The sequence below is a fragment of the Pleurodeles waltl genome, chromosome 5, assembly GCF_031143425.1.
Source record: "Pleurodeles waltl isolate 20211129_DDA chromosome 5, aPleWal1.hap1.20221129, whole genome shotgun sequence".
NCBI lineage: Eukaryota > Metazoa > Chordata > Amphibia > Caudata > Salamandridae > Pleurodeles > Pleurodeles waltl.
The window spans coordinates 745,234,362-745,242,096 of record NC_090444.1 but is presented as its reverse complement, the minus strand read 5'-3'; positions in this window follow the sequence as shown (position 1 = coordinate 745,242,096).

Below are 7,735 nucleotides of genomic sequence, written 5' to 3'. Positions count from 1 at the left end.
ACGTCAGTTTTCTTTGGGAAAATGTGAAGTGTCCATGTTGCGTTTCCTGTCATGGGCATTAGGCCTACCCACACAAGTGAGGTACCATTTTTATCAGGTGACTTGGGGGAACACAGAATAGCAAAACAAGTGTTATTGCCCCTTGTGCTTCTCTACATTTTTTCCTTCCAAATGTAAGACAGTGTGTAAAAATGTATCTATTTAAGAAATGTCCTATAATTCACATGCTAGTACGGAGACCCAGAATTCAGAGATGTGCAAATAACCACTGCTTCTCAACACCTTATCTTGTGCCCTACAAAGGTTTTCTTGATACCTATTTTTCACTCTTTATATTTCACCAAATGAATTGATGTATACCCGGTATAGAATGAAAACCCATTGCAAGGTGCAGCTCATTTATTGGCTCTGGGTTCTTGATGAATGTAAGGAAATGCCTCCTTGGCATGGTTACCCCCTGACTTTTTGCCTTTGCTGATGCTAAGTTGTGATTTGAAAGTGTGCTGGGGCCGTGCTAACCAGGCCCCAGCACCAGTGTTCTTTCCCTAAACTGTACATTTGTCTCCACAGTTGGCACAACCCTGGCACTCAGGTAAGTCCCTTGTAACTGGTACCCCTGGTACCATGGGCCCTGATGCCAGGGAAGGTCTCTAAGGGCTGCATCGTGTCTTATGCCACCCTGGGGACCCCTCACTCAGCACACGCACACTGCCTCTCAGCTTGTGTGCGCTGGTGGGGAGAAAATGACTAAGTCGACATGGCACTCCCCTCAGAGTGCCATGCCAACCTCACACTGCCTGTGGCATAAGGTAAGTCACCCCTCTAGCAGGCCTTACAGCCCTAAGGCAGGGTGCACTATACCACAGGTAAGGGCATATGTGCATGAGCACTATGCCCCTACAGTGTCTAAGCAAAACCGTAGACATTGTAAGTGCAGGGTAGCCATAAGAGTATATGGTCTGGGAGTTTGTCAAACATGAACTCCACAGTTCCATAATGGCTACAATGAAAACTGGGAAGTTTGGTATCACTCTTCTCAGCACAATAAATGCACACTGATGCCAGTGTGCAATTTATTGTAAAATACACCCAGAGGGAATCTTAGAGATGCGCCCTGAAAACATACCTGACTTCCAGTGTAGGCTGACTAGTTTCTGCCAGCCTGCCACACACCAGACATGTTGCTGGCCACATGGGGAGAGTGCCTTTGTCACTCTGTGGCCAGGAACAAAGCCTGTACTGGGTGAAGGTGCTTCTCTCCTTCCCCTGCAGGAACTGTAACACCTGGCGGTGAGCCTCAAAGGCTCACCCCTTTTGTTACAGCGCCACAGGGCATCCTAGCTAGTGGGGATGCCCGCCCCTCCGGCCACTGCCCCCACTTTTGGCGGCAAGGCCGGAGGAGATAATTAGGAAAACAAGGAGGAGCCACCCACCAGTCAGGACAGCCCCTAAGGTGCCCTGAGCTGAGGTGACCCTTACTTTTAGAAATCCTCCATCTTTTGAGTGGAGGATTCCCCCAATAGAGGACACGGGTACTTACCTGCTGGCAGACGGGAACCAGGGCACCCCTGTTCTCCATTGAGGCCTATGTGTGTTTTGGGCACCACTTTGACCTCTGCACCTGTCCGTCCCTGAGCTGCTGGTGTGGTAACTTTGGGGTTGCCTTGAACCCCCAATGGTGGGCTACCTTGGACCCAACTTTGAGACTTGTAAGTGTTTTATTTACCTGCAATCTTAACCTTTACTTACCTCCCCCAGGAACTGTTGATTTTTGCACTGTGTCCACTTTTAAAATAGCTTATTGCCATTTTTACAAAGACTGTACATGATATTGTGATTATTCAAAGTTCCTAGAGTACCTAAGTGAAATACCTTTCATTTGAAGTATTACTTGTAAATCTTGAACCTGTAGTTCTTAAAATAAACTAAGATAAGATATTTTTCCAAAATAAAAACCTATTGGCCTGGAGTAAGTCTTTGAGTGTGTGTTCCTCATTTATTGCCTGTGTGTGTATAACAAATGCTTAACACTACCCTCTGATAAGCCTACTGCTCGACCACACTAACACAAAATAGAGCAATAGAATTACCTATTTTTGCCAATATCTTACCTCTAAGGGGAACCCTTGGACTATGTGCACACTATTTCTTACTTTGAAATAGTATATAGAGAGCCAACTTCCTACAGTGAACCTACAAGCCCTATATATCCCCACAACCAGAAGAGTCCAGCAGACGTAACGGTATATTGCTTTAAAAAATCTAACATCACAGTAAAAAGTTACAGAGTAAAATGTGAAGAAAAATGGCTGTTCTTTTCACCTCAATTTCTATATTTTTATATTTCAGTTGTTATTTTCATAGGAAAACCTTGTAGGATCTACACAAATGACCCCTTGGTCAGAATTTTGTCTACTTTTCAGAAATGTTTAGCTTTCCAGGATCCAGCATTGGTTTCCTACCCATTTCTGTCTCTAACTGGAAGGAGGCTAAAAGCACAAAAATAGTAAAAATGGGGTATGTCCCAGTAAAATGCCAAAATTGTGTTGAAAAGTGTGGTTTTCTGATTCAAGTCTGCTTTCTCCTGAATGCTGGGAAGCTGGTGATTTTAGCACCGCAAACCCTTTGTTTGTGCCATTTTCAGTGAAAAATCCACCAACCTTCTTCTGCAGCCCTTTTATCCATTTTTTAGGGAAAAGCAGATTTTTTGCTGTATTTTGGCTCATTTCTTGGTCTCCTTCAGGGAACCCACAAATTCTGGGTACCTCTAGAATCCTTAGGATGTTGGAAAAAAACTACGCAAATTTGGCATGGGTAGCTTATGTGGACAAAAAGTTATGAGGGCCTAAGCTCGAACTGCCCCAAATAGCCAAAAAAAAGGCCTGGCACCTGAGGGGGAAAAGACCTGGCAGGGAAGGGGTTAAACTACAAAGGCTAGATTGGTGGACAGAAAGCCCAGGGGCCTGCTGCAGAAGTTGATTAAAAAAATAACACAACGGAAGAAGGGTAATAGCAGTTTGGGACACAAAGGGTGGGCGCTGATTAAACAACAGATTCTGAGGACGAATAAACCACTTAAAGTTTACAAATACACAGTCCCATAGCGTACTCTTTTTCAAAGGACCTATCGGTTCTACCCGACACACCATCAAGAAGTCAGATACTGCTGAATGTGGGAAATTGGCATTTGTGTGCGACTAATAGAGTACCTTGATTTTAGGATGTTTACTACCACATAAGGGCAATCTTCTGGAGGGAGGTGCACCATAGGAAGATGTACTTCTGAATCAGCCTTCCTGTTGCCAGAAACAACCAGCTACCAACGACCAATAGCCAAGCAAATATCCAAAGTCAGCAGGGCAAAGAGGGGGTGGAGAACAACACAGGGAATAGTGCTGGGAGCCGGAGCTTTCAATGCTGCACTGCTCGTGCACCCGCTCCACTCTTCTCCAACTCCGCTCCTGATGTGTTCTGCTCCCGCTCAGCTCTCCACTCCTGTCCACCGGTCGCAGCATTCTTTGGCTCAGGAGACTCACAGAGGGCAAGAACCAGAAAGATTAGCTTGTAGGACCCAGAGCCTAAAAACCCAATGTCCTGAAGACCCAGGCGTGGGGACAAAGGTGGCCTCCCTTTTGCCACTCTCTCACAGCCAGCCTACTCTCTCACAGCCTGTGACTTCTCAGTAGCTCCTGCGGGCTGCAGCTCCCACCACAGCACGCTGCAACCTCTCCCAACATGCTTCCAGACAATACATTTATAACCAGGGGCGGATCCTCTGTTAGGGCGGAGGAGAATCGCCCCACCGCCAGAAGCAGCTGCATAACTTCTACAATACAACAATAATAAATTTTATTTCCGTTGTATTGTAGAAGGGGTTGGACCACAGGGCTGACAAGCACAGAGGGAAAGTGATCAGTACTCCCCCTCAGTGCGCATGTATGAAAGTGATCAGTACTCCCCCCTCAGTGCGCATGTATGAAAGTGATCAGTACTCCCCCCTCAGTGCGCATGTATGTTTGGCCTGCCATCTCAAGCCGGCTAAACATACATGCGCACAAAGCTCTGTCCATCCTGGCAACGCATTGCTAGTTTGGAGAGAGCAGGTAGACTCTCCCAGTCTGCTTGGGAGCGCCCTGGCTTAGCGCCTCGACCAATCCGAACGCAGCGGCATGACAGCAGTGCTGTCCAGATTGGCCGCAGGGCAGGCTGGGAGTCTGTGCCTGTGGGGAAGGAAAAGAGGAGCTGCGCCGTGGCGGCGGATTAAGGTACGTTTTTTTTTTTATTATCAGTTTTTTGCCAACACCCCCCCCTGTCTGCCGCCCTTCCCCCGTGAGTCGCTTCTGTTTATAACTTCAAACAAAGCCCCACTGCCTTACCTGGGCTACTCTACTCTTGACTCCCAGCTCCCCAGAAGTCCGACACTGTTTCACCCAGGCAGGCTTGGTGGGTTGTGACTCTGTTATTTCCTGGCTGCTCTTGTCGTGCTCAGAATAGTGACAAAAAGGGGTGCAGGTTGTTATAATGGCCTTCCACTGCACTTCCAAGAGTCCTTGCAATCTGAGCCAGCCGCCTGCACTCCTCCTCAATGGGTGCGTGGCAGGGAACTCCATCAAAAAGTTCAGGGTGTTAACGCATTGTTATATCATTTTGAAAGGATTATCATTTGGCCCTTGTGCTCACCAAACATGTACTTAGTTTCTTCGGTGTGGTAGTGCACAGGCTTTAGGCATTTTTAGGCTCCCTGAGAACGTCAGCTGAAAGGTGCAGGGCAATGAAGTAGGCATTGTCATCGTAACACATGCCCTTCTTCGGGATCCCCTTGAAAGGTCCTGGCCAAAGCCACAGCTAGAGGTCACCTGAATGTAATCCCTTGTGTCTGTCTGGGAAAGTCTGCCGAAAACTGCACGGCCACCAACCTCCCATAGGAAAGCACTGACAACATGGCACAGAGGGTTCCAGCATTTCCTGCTTCTCTCGGCTGCAGGTAACAATGCCCCCTAGACAGCCACCTCAACACAGCATCCGCTTCCATTTATGAACACAAGTGGCAGTACCAGGACTTGCTTGTGTCATATTGTGTGTGTATTCTGGATTTTGGTAGAGTTTATCAGAGTTTAGGAGCAAAGGAGTGGGTTTAGATTGGTCACTCGTCCCCTGTTCCATAAATGTTCATTTTCTGTAGGAGCACATCTCATTGCATTGCTATTGGGTATTTTTGCTATCCCCGCATCTCTTCTCTTTCATCCAGCTGGCTACTTCTGTCATGCAGTTGGTTGGCTTATTTCATATGTGGCGGCCTTGTCCGTAAATAAGAGTGTGAGTTGCATGTTATCTGCATAAGAGGATTTGGATGTGGCATGCATGGATGAAGTTGGCCAAAGGGATGTGTGTGTTGAAGAGAGTGGGGCTAGGCACTGCGCAGATGTGTCTGTGGGCTTCGAGGAGTGAGGTGCCAGGCTGATAGCTTTTGTTCTATCCATTATGAATGAACAGATCCAGTGGAGAGTGGGTACTTGGATGCTAATCTCATGCAGGCACTTGGTGAGGATGGGGTAGGAGATCATGTCAAAAACTGCAGAGAGGTGCAGGAGAATGAGGATTGTGTCTTCTCTGTCAAGGATGTTGTCTGTGGCAGCAATGAATGTTGTTTCTGTCCTGTGGTTAGGCCTGAATCCAGAATGCATGGTGTTGAGGAGCTGATGGTTGCTGAGGTGGTTGGTGAAACTTTGGTTGAATACTTTTTCCTAGACGTTTGCCGGGTACAGGAGGAGGGAGATGGGTCTGTAGCTGGAAAGCATGGCTGGATCAGTGGATGATTTCTTGGGCAGGGGCATGACAGTGGCAAGTTTCAAAGTGTCCAAGAATGTGGTTGAGTCAATGGAAGTATTAAGGATAGATGTTAGTGTTTGCCGATTGGTAGGAGTCCTTTGATGGAGGTGTGGTGGGGGCAAGGGTAAGATGGGGCCGGCGAGTGGATGGTATTCATGATACAGCAGTATTAATGGTGGTGACAGAGGGCCACGATGTCAGGTTTCTTTCTTCTGCCATGATGGGAAGTTGAGTTGCTATTGGGACTAGGTCTGGTTGAAAGTCAAAGTTGCCATAAATGAAGGTGATTTTGTTACAGTGAAACTCTGAGAGCTTGTTGCAAAAGTCTTGTGAGGAAGTGATGTTGGAAGTGGGGGGAAATCTTTGATGATGGTGAAGGTTACCTTGTTTCTGTTAATGCCGCTGTTGATGTGATCTGCAAACGCTGTGCTTGGTGTTCCCTATCAGCTGGTTGTGGCGCCTTAGGGCGGATTTGAAAATCCCTATAGCTGTGGTGTCTTGACTTGCTCTCCATTTTTACTCCAATTCGTGTTCTGCCAGTGTCATAACCAAAGCCCCACAGACCCTGCAGTGTGGGGAGCCCCCAAGCTCCAGGGGGCCCCCTCATCAGAGCACCTGGCCTGAGAGCTTCTGGAAGGGGGGCCCCCTCCACGTTCTTTGCTGGGGGCCTCCTCCAGTTTCGTTACACCAATGGTGTCCCGTCCAATAAAAAGTAATTGTTTACATTTTTGTATTTCTTGCATCGAAAACGTGTTTTCTGGTCCTTAGGCGTTTTCAGCTCATTGTACATTGTCCGTGAATGTGAGAGGCTCTTCTCTTTGCTGTAATCAGTGCTTTAAATGGGCAGGTACTGTCCGCTACTGAGTACCTGCACTTCTTTAATTTGAAGGGGAAAGCACTGCCGCAATACGTTACAATGGATGAGTAGTGGCACTTCTAAAGAGTAAACAGGTACTTTAAATAGAGAGTACCTGCACTTCTATCTTTCCATTTAAATCTCTGGCTGTAATCATTAAATTATGTTGGGGGTTCGTGTAACCCTCTGCAGGGAAGCTGAACTCCGTCCATACTATAGGTAGTGGGCTCCAGTGCTGGTGATTCATTCTTCCATCCCGCAGATAATGAAAAGAGTACTGCTGCGTTGGATATAGTGCACTTGTTTATTACAGACGTCAGAGCTTGATTTGCGCCAGTGGCTGGAGGCGGTGGGCACAGGATGTATGTGTTATAATCGGACCTTTATCCAAAGGGAGAAATGCAGAAAAGGGAGAACAGGGAATGCAAAGGCAGGAAAACAGTGGGAAATGGGGAAAGGAGAGGTGAAAAGGGAACTCTACGCTTGAAACAAAGACAGGAAGTGTAGAGAGGTGAAAGAAAGAGGCTTGATGCGGAATCAGATTAAACAGTCTTTGTATTCCGCAACAGTTCGCTAGCTCCAGCAGTGCGCGCCCAATAAATGCTTTGGGCGCTTTCAATTAATACTTAAAATATTAAGTACTATTTATGTCCCCACCAAACGTCAGAAACCGCGGCGCCAGTCCGCATAGAAATCACTCGCTAGTATTGTCTAATGTTACGTGTGTCACCTCCGCTTGAGTTTCCGCTTTCATAAGTGTTTGTTTACAACCCTGGTTTATTTCATATTTGCCAGTGGCCGGAGAAGGTTTCAGAAATAAAAGGGTCTTTCTATTGAGGCACAGCGCTTTCCCGCTGCTAAAGAATCTCGGGCGCGCGATGAATTATTAGCGAATTTTATTCACCACGTACTTTAAAGCCAGGCAGACAACGGCGGCCTCGCCTTTTTACAACCAGATACAGACACTGGCAACGCTTCTGTTATACTGAGGGGTGCTTATCTGGTCGTTATAAATATACTTAGATGCAGTCGGAATGTCTCTAAATACGT